The sequence below is a fragment of the Phocoena sinus genome, chromosome 17, assembly GCF_008692025.1.
Source record: "Phocoena sinus isolate mPhoSin1 chromosome 17, mPhoSin1.pri, whole genome shotgun sequence".
Classification (NCBI taxonomy): Eukaryota; Metazoa; Chordata; class Mammalia; order Artiodactyla; family Phocoenidae; genus Phocoena; species Phocoena sinus.
In genome coordinates, this window is record NC_045779.1 from 7736681 (window position 1) to 7752733 (window position 16053).

Below are 16053 nucleotides of genomic sequence, written 5' to 3' on the forward strand. Positions count from 1 at the left end.
GTCAACCTTCTTTCTGCTGTTTATTTGTAAATCCCTTGAATGAAACATTTACCTCTTTCAAAAGACCATTCAAATGTATGATGAAAGAAAGCCCAAACCACGGCATTTCAATCAATGACAGTAAAATGTAACAAATATTTAGAAAATCATTGCTCATGTTAGGAAATAAATGTTTTAGTGATTAAGTCTAGGATAATCAAACTTAGGTATTGAAGAGTTGTAGTAGTAATATAACAAAATAGTTTTGATTAATCTTTGGTTCAAGTAGAAGTATCGTGATAGTCTTAGCACTACAGGCGCTGAATGAGGAGAAATTATATTTTGCATAGTTTTGCAATTTTCTGAGTTTATTTTGGAGTCCAATAAGAGCAATTCGCTTTCCTCTGTATCTATTATAGGTCTATGTTTGGTTGATCGACGTTCCTTCCTTGATTTAAAAATAAACGTAATCTTTTACCTAATAAAATCACCTTAAAGTGTACAACAGTTGACGGTTTAAAAGAATTATAACTGCTTGGTATCTACACATAAAAGGTGCTTGATAAATGTTTGTTAGATCCAGTTCCTAAAAGGAAAATTGGTAAAAGAGAAATTTCTCCAGGTTTCATATTAATTTTGTACCGGGAAGGGAAATAGAATAAGAGGCTTGGGTAATTGAGGCTAGGAGATCATACAAAAGTGCCATTTGGCCAAAGAATGATTAAAACACTCTAGTCGTGACATGTTTTAAAATGGTCACACAACCTATTTCTTTGTTTCATAACCATCGCGCTCCCTCTCCCTTTTTTGGCATGGCAACAAATTCAACAAAATCAACGCCATCTAGTTAAACTTTTTGATTTAGTGGTGGGTCCGGCGGTCCTGTCAACGAGGAGGTTAAGACAAGCAATGTGGAGAGGCAGGAGAAATCTATCTGAAATGGAACGTGCCCATTCTAAATAATTTCAGGTGGGAAAATCGTTCCAAGTTGACGGATAATTGCAGAAAGGACGTCCCAACCCCTCGAGCCGGGGCCGTCCGTCCGCGCAGCCTCGGAAGCCCCTCGCCGCGGCCGGGAGGACCGCCGCCGGCCGGGCCGCCGCTTCCTGCCCGCGGGCGGCGCACCCGGACCCCGGGAAGGTGCCGCTTGGGGAAACGTGGCACCGTCTCCAGCCCGCGTCCCGGGCGCTCCAGCGAGCCGGGTCGGGAAGGCGGCGCGGCGGCCGCGCACCGGCCCGCAGGGAGAGCCGCCCGCAGCGCCGGCGCCCGCCCGGGGACGGGAAGTGGCGCCCCGCCCGCCCTCGCGGCCCGCGGCCCCGCAGCCCCGCGCCGCCCCCTTTCTCTCGGCCTCTCCCTCGGCCTCCACACCCGGGCCGAATTCTTGCATAAATTATGCCAGGCGCGCCTGACGTCAGGTGGCGGCGCGCGGGCGCGGGCGCGGCGAGGAGGGAGCCGGCGGCGGGCGCGCGCGGCCCCGCGGCCTCGGGCGCGCGCAGGCGTGCCGGGCGCGCGCAAGCGCTGGCGTGCTGGGGCCGCGGCGGCGGCGGCGGCGGCGGCGGCGGCGGCGGCGGCGACGGCGGCGGCGGCGGCGGCGGCGGCGGCGACGGCGGCGGCGGCGGCGGCGGCGGCGCGGGGGTTGAGCCGTGGTAGTGCGGACGCGCTCGTGCTCGGGAACTATCGGATTAAACTTGAATCGAGTGCAATTACACAAAGGAGCGCCGCTGAGGAGGCGACCCGGGGACCCGGAGACCCTGAAACTCGCCAGAGCCGCGTTCGACCCCGGCCAACTCCGCGCCCGAGGACTCAACCCCCTGGCCGCGGCCGCCGAGCCAACTCCGGAGCCCGCTCTGCGTTTTGTTTCCCCCTCGGCACAGGGCAGCGGAGGAGCCCTCCCGCCCGCCCGACCCGGTAAGCGCGAGAGTTCGCCGGGCGCCCCCAGGAGGGGCGGCGGCGGCAGGAAATCGCTCCGGGCCGGGGCCGGGGCCGCGCGAGGAGTTGGGAGCGAGGAGTTGGGCGTGTGCGGGGCGAGGGGCTAGGGCGGGCGGGGGCCGGGGCCGGCGCTGGAGCGCAGCGCCGCCCGGGTCGTGTCGCCGGCGTCGCCGCCCGCGGGGCCCGAACCCGCGTCCGGAGCGCCGCCCGGCGACCCAACTTTTGCCTGCGTCCGCTGGGCCGGCGGCGGCGGCGGCGCGCGGTCCGGCCGAGGGTCACTTCCTCGCATGTAAATGGCTTTTTGTTGTGCTGCCGGCGTGGGGGGGGACGGGGGACAGGAGGGAGCGTGTCTGCGCGCGGGGGAGCGCGAGCGCGTTTCCTCCCGCCGGCGCCGAGCACGAGTTGCCGGCTCCATTCGAAAGAAAAAGGAAGGAGGAAAAGTTGGGCTGCAACTCCAGTGCGAGTGGGCGATGGGCGCGCGGGCGCGGGGCGGTTGAGCAGCGGAGGCGGCGGCTCGGGGACGGCGGCGACCCCCGCCTCCAGCCCCCGCCCCCCGCCCCGGACCGACCACGCCGCGCTCGCCGGGAGCGGCGGCCGCACCGGCGCGAACAAAGTGCGTCCCTCCTGGCGCGGCGGCGCCGGCCCGCGCGGGGACGGCCACCGGGCGAGGTGGGTCGGCGGCGAGGAAAGTGCGCGGGGCGCCGCGTGGGGCGGGGGCGGCGCGAACACGCGGCGCGGGGGGCGTCCCGAGCCCGGCCCGTGCTGGCCGCGGGCGCGGAGTTGCGAGCCCGGAGCCGGGGGCTCCCGGGGCTCCCCGGCGGCTCCCAAGTGCGCGAGGAGGAGAAGAAAGGGAGCGGGGTCGGGGCGAGCGCGGGGAGGCGCGGCGCGGAGGGGACCCCACCTTGCCGAGCTGGCCGGGCCAACGGCGGCGGCGGCTGCATAATAGCGACTTTAAGCCCCCGGAGGCAGCTCAGCTCCCCCATTCCCGAGTCCTCTGGGGGTCAACGCCGGGGGGGGGTGTCACCAGGTGGCCCCCGAGGTGGCCCGGGTGCGCTCTGCCCCCGCCGAGATCCGCCGTTCGGGGCGTGAACGGCCGAGGTGGCTGGAGGCCAGGCGGTCAGCGGGCAGAGGAAGGAGGGCGGTGGGGGACGCGTTGTTTGTTTGGTTGGCATCGGGGGTGCGGGGGCGCGGGCACCCGGAGGGCTGCGGTGCGGGGCGGTCGCGTCGGCGCGGGGTGAGCGCGGCCGGGGGGCGGGGGGAGGGCGGCGGATCCCGGGCCGGGGGGGGGGCGGGGGGTCGGGAGGCTCCGGGGAAGGAGCCGCCGGCCCCGAGCAGCCATCATTACCGAGCCGCCTTTCTCCGGATGGCTGTTCCTCGAGGAGCCCCGCGCCGTGGGAGCGCACCCCGAACTCGCGGCCGCCCGCCCGCCCGCCGGCTTTTGTGAGCGCCCCCGTCGAGCGGACGCGCGGGGAGTGCTTCTGCTACCCGGCGGCCGGTTTTCCTGGAGGTCACTTTTAGGGACTGTTCACGCCTCGTTTTTAAACTAGTTTTTTTCCCCCTCTTCCAAACAGACAATGGACAAAAGAAAAGTAGCAACCCACATGGAGAGTTTCCTTTTGAATTGCTAGAATTAGATACACTATCCAGCTCTCCACTTGCTAAGTATACTTTTTAGTTTCCCATTGTATATTATCTAGCCATCGATTTAAAGAACTTATCTTGAAATATGTCCATCCTCTGGGCTTGATTTTTGGGCTGCATTAAATATTTTAACTTATTTCTAAAGGATTATGTGAAGGCCCTGATTTTTATTTTCTGAAAATTCTCATTAAAGCCGTCTTTGCAGTGGGCAGTACCTTTCAAAGAGGTTGAGTGTGTTTTCCCCCCATTTCTCTCCCGATAAGGGGAGGGGGGAGTACTCACTAAAGGTAATAATCAAATAGAAAACAACAACAACAAACCACACAAAACTTATCCTTATTTCCTCACAGATCTAGTCTAACGATGGCCAAAAAAAAAAAATCGTAGTGACTATGATCTTAGCAGCATGGGAACCTGATTTATCCCAGTTATAATTCCGTTTAGATTGTAGCAATGTGTAAGTAGTAGGTAATTTCTTATTTCAGAAATAACTTGAGCAGTGATTCTGCGAAGTTGAATCCGCCTCCCAGCCCCCAGAGTACATCTGTCGCGGAGTGTTTTTGTCTTGCTGTTGCACAACAGAAGCCCTCCAGTCTTTACCCTAAAATGGCAGCTTTCATTTGACTGGGGCCCATTCATTGACAATGATAATAAAGAGGCTGAAAGCTAGATGCTTGGGGCACGGAGCAGGACTGGGTTTGCCTTTCTAGGTGATAGTAAGTGGGAGACATTTTATGTCTTCCAGATTTGCTCACAAAAAGTTTGTTTTCCCTGAAAAATCTGTTCTGTGGAAAAAAGTTACAAGGTAAACAGAATTTGGAAGTGGAAAGCTGACTTGCAGCAAATTTTAGAAACTAAGTTTTCTTGTTTTGCCAAATAGTGAAATTATGACATCCCCCCCCCCCCCCCCCCCCCCCCCCCGCCCTTTTGGTAACCAGCTAAAGGGACATGATGGATTTTTGTGAGGCTTGTAACAGGTGAATTTCATCACCATAACACTCAAGAATTGTTTTCTAGCACTATGGATTTTATTGTTTATAGTCTGTTGATATTTTCTATTTTTTTTCCTCCCTCTGTGCAAGCCAGTAAATTGAAGCTTGACGAATTCTGTTCTAGGTTTTTCAGGATTCAAATGAGTTTCTTGATAAGAAATGAATAATTATAATAAAGGGAGTGGTATGTGAATTCCAAACTCTAATTATATTGGTTTAATCAATGAAATTATTTTTACATCAATTAAAAAAATTGCTTCCTTTTCTATGTCTTAATTTGAAAGTCAGGATAGAGAAATGTAGGTCATTTATAGGTGACGGTGATGGTTAAAAACTCAAACATTATTTTCCTCTTTTGAGGAAAAAAAATAGCACTTTTGTTTTTTTTCCCCAAGTTGAGAATACCTAAGTTGAGTTTAAAATAGCAGGTCTAGTAACTTAATTTTGAAGCAGTACTTTCATAGATTCTCCTGTACTTGGTTTAGTTGTTAATCAGTTCGACTTATAGGACTATTTCCAAAACTTTTTTTCATGAGCGTCTTACTTTTATTGAGTTAAAATGAATACCATGGGGAGTACCTTTATAAAACTGTATCAAAGAAATGTGACAATTTTTTCTTCATACAGATGCAGTCAGTAATGTATTGCCTATTGTATAGTTTTTAGGCAGAAAGGTCAAAAGTAAAAGAATATTTTCGTCTATGAGAAAATACAGTCAGAGTGCTTCTACGTACATGCCGTGTAACCCGTAAGAGCAATTTCAGTGCCAAGTTTAGAGTAGTTATTTCAGACCTAGCCGAAGAGCATTTTATTCCCTGTGCTTAAGAAAGTGTCACCATCCATTTGGTTACTTTTGATTCAGCAATCACTGGCAAGCTTTCGGTGTGTAAAACGACAAATAAGAGGCGGTGCTTTCCCTCACAGAGTTTACCATCTACTAGGAGAGCGCGTTCTATAGGTAACCAAGTACTCATATTTTAACTTTTAAGATCGGCTTTGGACGTGTTGTTATTGTCCATCTTTTATTATCCGGACATGACCTTTCAGGTTTGATAGTAGTCGCCATGGCTGTCCTATAGACATCTGCTATAAATAAGGCATTGCAAGAATAAAAATGCTTAGTCAGGGCTGAGCAAAATGTGTGGCTGCAAAAAAATGACCCTTAAAATTTCAGCTTTGTAATCAAGTGATTTGCTTCCAGTATTCAGATGCTTTCTAGATGTAAACAAACCAGCACTTAGATAGATGTAGGTCACATAGCTAAATTCACTAAGGTAGATGGGGAAGGAACATCTGGGGTGATGATGGTGAGATGATGTCGGGAACGTGATGGAGCTGTGTGACTCTTTAATTGTCTTGTTCATTCACACGGACACTTTTGTATATCTTTAAGAGTATTCTTTTTTTTTTTTTTTTTTTGCAGTATGCGGGCTTCTCACTGTTGTGGCCTCTCCCCTTGCGGAGCAACAGGCTCCGGACGCGCAGGCTCAGCGGCCATGGCTCACGGGCCCAGCCGCTCCCCGGCATGTGGGATCTTCCCGGACCCGGGGCACGAACCCGTGTCCCCTGCATCGGCAGGCGGACTCTCAACCACTGCGCCACCAGGGAAGCCCAAGAGTATTCTTTTTATGCCCTTTTAGAAATTCAGAATTTTGTATTGTTACATCTTACCAGGTTACTAAAGCCATTATAGCTTTATCAGTTTGGGAGATAAAATTTTCCTTTTTCTCTGGAGATCTTTATTATTCTGTCCTAGTTTTTTTTTTTTTTTTTTTAAAGAAAACTTTGACATTCAAAGATGATGGATGATGTAAAAATATGAAAGAAATTGGGAGTAAATGATCACTTTTCTATTTCTATCACTTTTCTGTTTTTCTACAAAAAATATGAAGATGTAATGATTTATTTTAATTTGGGTATTACTCAGTTGCACTTATGGCAAAAGCCCATAGCTGATTATGGTGGTAGTTAAGAGCTGGGATGGTAATTAAAAACATTAGTACCGTTCTTTTTTATTTTACTTTTATCAAGATATTAAAATTCTTAAATGAAACCACACCTGTGTGATAAAAATAATAAATAGAAACAGGAAATCATAATGATATTGTCAAGTAGAAATTCATCTTACAGTCATTAGTAAATCTTTGGATATTTAGAGCATGAGGACCTTGGAGAGCTAGTTGAACTTTCTCATTTTACAGATTGAGGAGCTAAAGCCCAGAGGATTAATTAAAGGAGCCGTCTCTGGCTGCCCACCCAGTTACTGCTGGCAGAGCTGCCTTGGTCATGGTTGTCTTCCTGGTGCCTAGCTGGGTGCTCATGCAGGGGAGTGCCGGGTTGGTCTTTGTTGGATGACTGAGCTGCTTCGGGAAGAGACTAGCTCTTCCTCTTATGTTCTGACTCAAAAGTACCTTTTGGCTTAAGCATCCTATAGCCTATGCTCACATAGCTCCTAAGGGTGTTCTTAAGCCAACGGCATTGTATTTGCCTCTGTGTGGTGGTTTGGAGGTTTTTTTGGGGAGGCGGGGAGCGGGGAGGTATGATTATCCATCTAGAGAAATGAAGAGAAAATTATTCTGAGACTTGATTATTGTTTTCATTATAGAAGCACGTATTCATTATCGTAACTAGGTTCCAGTACCTTTAACTAATGTTAGGTGACTGCAAACATAATTGTTTTCTCAGGGCAATATTTTTGGAGGTTTTTGTTTTGTTTTTATTTTGAAAAGTAAAAACTATCTCTTTAAAAATAAAAATAAGGTAGAATAGTAATGAAAAGCATTACTTGGCAGTAAGAGGCCGATTGGTCCCTGAGCTTGCTTGTTTGTGGCCCTGTGGCATCAAAGACACTTTCTTCAGTGGTCCGTTTGACCTTACACCACTGCTGTAGGTGCCAGGCTTGGCTCTAGTGGCTAGTGACTGGGCTGTGATCAGTTTTCCTGTTTCACCTGTTTTCTTGTTCATTGGCTCTAGTGTCTGTTGGGTACCTGCTACCTCAGAGGCGCTGCGCTATGCCTGAGTTAGGAGTACAGTGGTGCCAGGAGAAGACATAAAAGACCCACGCGAAAAATAGAGCCACCGCAACGTCATAGGTGCTGGGCGGCGGACTGGGAGGAAGGGCGGTCACCTGTTAGGAGTGGCTTCAACGCTGTCGTCCAAGCGATGGTAGGAGAAAGAGGCAGTGCTAGCCCACCTGGAGGGAGGCAGCGTGTCTGAGGCCCACGGAGAGCAGCTAGATGACACGCAAGAGGCGGGCACAGGCCAGCTTGGGCGGGGCTTACAGGATATGGAATTTGGGATTTAAAAAAAAAGCAGCAGAGCCACCGGTGAGTGTTAAGCCGGGCTTGACATGAGCAGGCTTGTGTTTTGAAGACTGAATTGGTGGGTGGGGCAGAGGAGAGAGAATAGGCTGGGATCCTCGTCCTGCCCGCTATTGCTGTGGTCCCCGGGGTGGGGAAGGACCAGTGGTTTGGGCTAGACTGGTGGTCGTGGAGATGGAGAAGTGGACAGGTTGGAGAAATATTTAGGAGGCTCAATGAATTGTACTTGAAGACAGATTTGTTCTCAGGGAGAGGAAGGTGTCAGGGAGCGTAGGTTTCTAGTGTATTCGCTGCATGGCCGGCTGGCTGGGGATGCTGCTCTCCGAGGTAGGGAGCACCTGATCAGGACTTGGTCTGAGGAGGAAGTTCATGAGCTCTTGAAGCATGTGACTGAGGTGGCCGATAGCGGACCGTGAAACTGTTGCTTCAGCCTTCTTTCCATTGCTAGCGGCATTCTAAAACTTCCCAAAATAGTCTGCCAGCTTCCCCCCAAAGATGTCGGTGTATGGCAAGCCCACCAAGGATTGCTGGTGGTGTCAGTGGAAGGGGAGAAGAGGGAAGCTTTGTTGTCTACCTTGATATGTGGCACTTGCTTACTTGCTTAAGAGGAGTTTGCTTGCTCATACAAGGAAGAGGACCCTCCGGTGAGCAGACTTTGCCACATTTTGTTCTTGTGTCCCTCCACGTCCTGGAGGCCGCTTTCTGTTGCTAGTTATGTATTGGGACAAGGTCCTTGGACTCCCGGAAGATAGCTGGTGGGTCCCACTGTGCTCCCCATGGAGGAAACTGGTCGCATTTTAGGAGCCGGTTGTGGCCAAACATGGGTGTGGTAGAAATGAATACATTACTTAGGTAATTGTGGAGGGAAATACTGTCCTCGGTCAGAACACTTACCTGTTCTGGGAGGGGGAAGTATGTATAAACTAGCTTAATATATCTTAACAGTCACTTTGTTCAATTATTATAAAAAGTAGACGATAGAGCGTGACTGGTCGCAAGTGAGAGATGCTAATTGATAAATCCAGAAAAGCTTCCAAGTAGCTGACTTCAATATTATATGAGAAAAAGTATGGAAACCCTGAACATTTATCTTTTCCTGTTTGTTTTTTTGTTGTATTTTTAAGAATAAACGGTCAGTTTTATTGGGCTCAGACTAAGAACCCACGGGTCTTGAGGACCTCTGTGAATTTGTCAGATTTCTTCTCTATGTTCTTTTCGGCCTGCTTCCGTAGCCTCGTGAGCTGCTTCTTTTTCCGGTAGTGGATCTTGGCCTTCTCCTTTCTCTTCTCCTCCAGTGTAGCCGTTACTGCCTGGTACTTCCGCTAACCTCGTGAGCCAGGCGCCCTACGTAGGCAGACTGGGGGGGTGGGGGTAGAGGGAGAAACGAAGCTGTAAGAAAACGAGGCCAGGGTGACTAGGGGAGGGGCATTGACATCCCGTCCTAGAGGATCCCAGTCCAGCCATACAACTTTTCAGCAAGCCTGCACTCGAGAGATGCAGCCACCCCTGGCAGGGCTCTCTGCTCCTCCTGGCATCAGCTGAGCCATTGGGTTTATCGGCACTGCCCACAGTGGCATCTGCAGACCATCGTGAGAAAAAGCCATCATTTGCTGAACATTTATCTTGAAACAGTTTTTTTGTTTGTCTATTTTGTTTTTTGTATCTTTGTTTCTGCCAGTTTGTATAGTAACGGTGTTACCTGTTTATTTAATTTTAAATTTTTAAAAAAGTTTTATTTATTTTTGGCTGCGTTGGGTCTTCGTTGCTGCACGCGGGCTTTCTCTAGCTGCGGCGAGTGGGGGCTACTCTTCGTTGTGGTGCGCGGGCTTCTTGTTGTGGTGGCTTCTCTTGTTGCGGAGCACGGGCTCTAGGTGTGCGGGCTTCAGTAGTTGTGGTTCGCGGGCTCAGTAGTCGTGGCTCGGGGGCTCTAGAGCACGGGCTCAGTAGTTGTGGCGCGTGGGCTTAGTTGCTCCACAGCCTGTGGGATCTTCTCGGACCAGGGCTTGAACCCGTGTCCCCTGCATTGGCAGGCAGATTCTTAATCACTGCGCCACCAGGGAAGCCCTACCCGTTTATTTTTGTAGGTCAGACATTGATCTTCGTGTGCAGGGAGAACCTTCCTGGGACTCTCTGTCTTTGGTTGGGGCTCTATTTCAAAGGTGCTCTGTTTGACATTGGTCCTCATAGGCCTTTTTGGTGTCATTGTGACTTGATCAAGTGCACCAGGGCCCTCCCTGACTTCCTCAGGGTGGGCACGATTGTGTGGCTTTGCAGATTTTTCCGGAGCTTATGTTAGCTGTGGGGGCATGCTACATCTGAAAGTTTTACTCTCACTTATAGTGGTTTTGAGGGATTATTTGGATACGTCTAAAATTTAAGGGTAGTAATGTTCCCATGTGGTGACATAGTAGAAAAGCTGGGCTTTTCTGTCCACACTTTCTCTTTTTGTGCCTACTGTACTCATGGGGGGGGGCATACATCTTGGGATATCTTGACCCCTAAGACAATTGGGTTCCATGCCTTTCACCCCTAATGCCCTTCCTCTCCCACGGAGATGAGGAGAGCAGTTGTTCTTGTGGAGGTTTTATTCCGTGGTGGCCGAGAGCTTGAGTTGTGGCGTCAGAAGGATCAGCTAGTGAATCAGAAAAATAGGAACAATAATATTCTCAACCAGCCAGGGTTACTAACCGCAGAAGATTGCATGAGGTATTCCACCTAAAGCACTTGGTATAGCGTATGGCATATTTATTGATAGTTACTAGCTAACTGGTAGTCATTGAACTTATCAAACCATGTGTCTTGGTTTTAATTTAAAAAGTCTCCGGATCCTAAATCATGACTGGCCAAGCACGAGAGGCCTGCAGTGGATCCTGGCTGCACCGTTTTCACCTTTCCTCAGAAGTCGACATCAGAATTAACATGGGTGTGTGCCTGTATCCAGGCACAGAACTAGATGTTATTCACCTAGTCCTGTCATTGGCTACGCAGAGGTGGCTCAGATACTCCAGACACTAGAAATGGCACATCTGAAGGAGCAGTTGCTTTCTGGCTACAGAGCTACTCGTCTGCTGGCTGAGCTGTGGCTGTCTTACCAGGGAACCCGTCAGTCCTGTTTTCCCCAAACCTGCAGTTCTCCGAAGTCGGTGGGAGATGTTAGCCTGGGTAAACAGTGGTGGGCATATTCCATCCGTTCTGGAGCGTTAGAACCTTCCAGTATAGACTGGAGAGGTACACGGTGTTCTCAAAATCTGTAACTCTAGGTCCTCAAGTCTCTGAACGTTGGGGCCGGTCCTTTTCCCCCAAATTCTGTGCCTTGCTTAAGGAACAGACAAGAAGCTATCTAAAATGGGTAGATTTGGGGTGGGGTCTGGGATAGGAGTAGCAAGGAGAAAGCGAAAAGGTTCCCTGCCTCTGCAAAGGTGAGGCTGTGGGGCAGCTTCCTTGGAATCCCGCTGCTCTCCAGATTGGCATGACAGTGGGAGAGATGGAACGTAGACAGCTTTTGTTTTGTTTTATCCTATTTTATTTTCACTGAAAAGAGACTCTAAAGGGAAAATGAAATGGGGCAGAGTAGAAACCGTTGACAGACCTGAGCCTGTGGAAGTTCCCCGTATTCTTCCGTCCTTACTGCAAGGTTGAAAAATTGGAGAAGCTGCTGCTGCCTTTTTTTTTTTTTAAATAAATTTATTTATTTAATTTTACTTTTGGCCGCGTTGGGTCTTCGTTGCTGCGTGGGCTTTCTCTAGTTGCGGCGAGCGGGGGCTACTCATTATTGTGGTGCGTGGGCTTCTGTAGTTGTAGCACGCGGGCTCAGTAGTTGTGGCTTGTGGGTCCGCGGCATGTGGGATCTTCCCGGAACAGGGCTCGAACCCATTTCTTTTTTTTTTCTTTTTTTTTTTTTTTTTGCGGTACGCGGGCCTCTCACTGTTGTGCCTCTCCCGTTGCGGAGCACAGGCTCCGGAAGCGCAGGCTCAGCGGCCATGGCTCACGGGCCCAGCCGCTCCGCGGCATGTGGGATCTTCCCGAACCGGGGCACAAACCCGCGTCCCCTGCATCGGCAGGCGGACTCGCAACCACTGCGCCGCCAGGGAAGCCCTCGAACCCATTTCTTGAATAACAGTGACTCTAAGGGCTTGATCTCAGTAGCTGCCATGTGCGGAGCGTAGGCTTTATTTGAGTTTGCATTTTGCTAACCTGTTTACTTACGTGAACTGTTGGTCACTGACTACCAAAGTAGGATTAATCAAATCGCTGAGGTAGGAGCAACAATTGCCATTTTGTAGGTGAGGAAATGGAGTTTTAGAGATTGTTTAATAAATTTGCCCAAGAATACGGCTATTAATGGTGGAGTTGGGACTCAAATCAGGACAGGCTTACTTAAGACCATGTAGCATTAACCTCTCTGCAGAAATTGCCTTGGAGGCTCCCATCAGAATGACCTTGGCCTTAGAAGCATCTGTCAAGACTTACACACCTGTGCTTTCAAGGCCCACCTCTGGGAGTGACATTGAATGGCCCAGAGCTGCCCATGAATGCATTAGCGTCAGGGAGGCTTCTTTTCCTCACAAGTCATACCTTATCGATTGCAAACACTTTCTACCTAAAAGACACTCACTTATTATAAGACTTACTAGTATTCTACCCTGTTTTTGTTTATCAGTCGAAGATGTGGCCAACATCAGGGTATTCAGCTTGCTACAGAATTGGCTGTCCTCAAAGTTTCTTCCCAGTGTTTATCCAAGATGTATTAATTCATGGAGCATCTTTTTCTCACTGCAGAGGACTCGAGTTGCTCAGGAAAGAAGACAGGATGTTCCCTAAGCTCCCAGCCGTAGTACTCGCTCTTGGTAAATACTTAACCTAGTCAACAGCCAGCCTCAAGGAAGTACTTGCACACCGCTTCTGCTCACATGCAGGACGACGGGCCGTCCCCTGCAGCTGCACGCTGCCTGGTGTCAGTAGGTCTCAGATTCAGATGTATAAAGCAGTAGGTAGGCTCGTATGTTATGGGGTGGATGTGTGTTCCTTTTTCAGGGGATTTAAAAACAAAAAAACGATAGTATCCCAAATCCTAATACTCCTTTGCATCTTAGAACTATTCTGTGGTGACGTATCTAGATTCTGTATATGTTTATGGGTTTTATTCCTTCACAACTGAACAAATAGTTGTCCAGCTTAAGTACAGTAAATCTCTTGTTAAAACTTGAAGTTTTGCTATTTTTGGTGCACTTGAAATTTTAACTTTTTTCTGGTTGTGTTAAGTTTCAGAGAGCTAGGTTTATCACCAGAATTGGCATTTTAAGTTTTCCATTTTCCCCTCTCATTAAAAAACAAAAAATAAAAATCCAGGCTGGCGTTTGAAGCAGAGTTCAAGTTCATAGGGAACTTTGTGGCTGCTGTGGGCTGTTGAGAGCCGTTTCGTTCAGCTGCTGGGGTCGAGCAAGATAAGGAGAACCCTGTCTCATGTGCTCTCACATACTTGGTAGGGATGCAATAAAATGACGCAATCAGGTAATTTCCCACGTGGTTCAGCCCATGGGTGGTGACCCGGCTGTACCTGAATTGCGGGCAGGCAGGCGGTGTCACCGCGGAGTACCTGGGAAACGTGGTGTTTGTCTTGGTGTGAACGAAAGGTGATGTACTGCCCGAGGACCTGCACGGAAGCCCAGCTTTTGCTGGTGGATTGGTGACATAGGGGACCGACTGTCAGTCGCTTGTTGTAGCTCAGGCTCTTCAGAACTTGAAGAAATGCCCACATAGGGACTTGCCTGGTGGCGCAGTGGTTAAGAATCCACCTGTCAGTGCGGGGGACACAGGTTAAAGCCCTGGTCCTGGAAGATCCCACGTGCCGCGGAGCAACTAAGCCTGTGCACTACAACTACCGAGTCTGCGCTCTAGAGCCCGTGAGCCACAACTACTGAGCCCATGTGCCACAACTACTGAAGCCCACGTGCCTAGAGCCGTGCTCTGCAACAAGAGAAGCCACCGCAATGAGAAGCCCGTGCATCGCAAAGAATAGTAGCCCCTGCTTGCCGCAACTAGAGAAAGCCCGCACACAGCAACGAAGACCCAATGCAGCCAAAAATAAATAAATTTTTAAAAAAAAGAAAAAGAAAAAGAAATGCCCACATCATCAGCATGATCCTTTATGGATCACCACCACCATAATAACAACATTCGGAATAGTAATATCTTCACTTGGCAAACATGAAAATGACTCGACTACCTGTACCTCTTCTAAAAAAGACTGCTTGAGCCAGCTGTTGAATCTAGTAAGTGATCTGATTTGCTTTACCTGCCAGCTCCAGGCTAGAGGTAAGAAAATGGGTCTTTTTATTCAAAGCATTACAGCATTAATTTATATCCTTATGAAATTTTCTTGTGTTTATCTCTTACTTCCAATATTCTGTTTTGTGAAAGGAACCCCAGCTTTCTTTCCCTTTTCGCGCTGTTTTGAGATAGTTGCATAGAAAATGCTGGTCCTTCATTCCTGGGCAGAAAAGCTAACAGTATGTAGTGGTTTCTGGGGGAGGAGGGAGCAGCTGCTGCAAGCCTGGCCTCTGCCTCTGTCCTGTAGCTTTTCAGCAATTGTCTCCGCTCCCCGCCCTTCCACCCAACCAGGATTCAGAGGTACAAGGTGGTTTTGCAGAAATAATGCATCGATTGGTCTTTAAGGAAGAGTAGAATGGTGAGCTGGATGATGTAGCTTTTTCATCTGTTTTCTCCAAGGGACCTGTAAAACGGGTCTGTTTACGTGACTTTGAGGATCTTATATAATTATTTAAAAAGTCCATCTGGTAAAATTAGAATAACTAATAAATCAGATATTTATTGGGGCCTTAGAATGAACACCGTCACCTGAGGTGCTTGTTAAAAATGCATATTCTGGGATTTCCCTGGGGATCCAGTGATTAGAACTTGGTGCTCTCACTGCCAAGGCCACAGCTTCAATCCCCGGTCGGGGAACCGAGATCCCACAAGCCTCGCAGCACGGCCAAACAAATGCAGATTCCCTATGCCAGTTTTTTTCCTGAATTAAAATCTCTTTGATAAGAACCTGCTGTATAAAAAAATAAATAGAATAAAATTCAAAAGAAAAAAATCTCTGTGGGCCATCTAGAGTCTGAATTTTTATCTAGGTGCTTCTGATACATTCTAAAAGGCCATACGTTTAGACCAGTATGTTAGTTATACAGTGAACGTACCATGGAAATACAAAACAGTTCAGAAAAACGGTAACATATAATTTTACAATATGTTTTGGAATTTCGCAAGTAATGTTATTCTCTTACACGTAAATGAGTGAAATGTAGTTGCTATTTGAGATACCAGTTATATAAAAGGTAAAGATGGACACATGGTTGAGCTTGGAAGTATAGTCCACTTTAAAGGTGGGGGTGAACAGGTCAGAGAGCAGCATGGGTTGTATTTGTTAAATTTTATTTTCATTTCTGCCACAGAATAATGAAAAACTTGTCTTATGTGTGGTTCTAGTCTACGTGGTATGAAAAGTGAGTGGATTTAGGGGACTTCCCTGGCGATCCCGTGGTTAAGACTCCAGGCTTCCAGTGCAGGGCATGCGGGTTCGATTCCTGGCCGGGGAACTAAGACTCCCGGATGCTGCATGATGCGGCCAAAAAAAAATTAAATTAAAAAAAAATAATAAAAAAGAAGTGTTAGTGGATTTAATAGGCAGCAGTAACTGTTTAGGGGCACCCGTTCCAAGCGGCGTTGTCTCCAAGGGCGGGTCAGACACGTAAAGCGAGAGTGGCAGGGAGTTTGGTGGGTGGACTCGGCGGCGTCCTTCTCCCTGAGAGCCGGGTGTTCTGCGGAAGGTGATGGGAAGCGGCATCCGGGCTCTTTCCTCAGGTCTCCGTCTCCCTTCCTTTCCGATTCGTTCCTCACTGACTGTGCCGGCCTCTTGCCCCGTCGTCTCCCCGGCCTGGACCGTGGCTGGGAGGTGCTGTCCGCGTCCTGGGCCTGCTCCCCGGGGTCCTCATTCCTCTGCTGCCCCCTGAATACAGCCTGCGTCCTGCACCCAGAGTGCCCGTCTCTGCTTCTCTAGGGCCCAGTTCAGACTCACAGCTCCAGCTCCTGTTTCCAGGTGGTTAACTCCTAAGACTGTATTTTTATTTCCAGTATCGCCCCCAGACGTCTGTTCTTAATGTTCCCCACCTGTCTGAAACGGAAGT

The 16053-nt window shown here is 49.3% G+C and overlaps 1 protein-coding gene and 1 non-coding gene across 3 annotated transcripts in view; one reads left to right on the forward strand and one right to left on the reverse strand.

Moving 5' to 3' along the window:
* The first annotated feature begins 1546 nt into the window (after positions 1-1546).
* CHD7 (chromodomain helicase DNA binding protein 7) overlaps positions 1547-16053 on the forward strand; it is a 179473-nt gene continuing 164966 nt past the window's right edge. For both annotated transcript variants that reach the window (XM_032609357.1, XM_032609358.1), the window contains exon 1: positions 1547-1887. The gene's annotated coding sequence lies outside the window, so the exon portion shown is untranslated. The remainder of the gene's footprint in view (positions 1888-16053) is intronic.
* LOC116742826 lies at positions 9387-9473 on the reverse strand. The gene has a single exon (XR_004346599.1). It is a non-coding gene; the product is annotated as a small nucleolar RNA SNORD35 (small nucleolar RNA).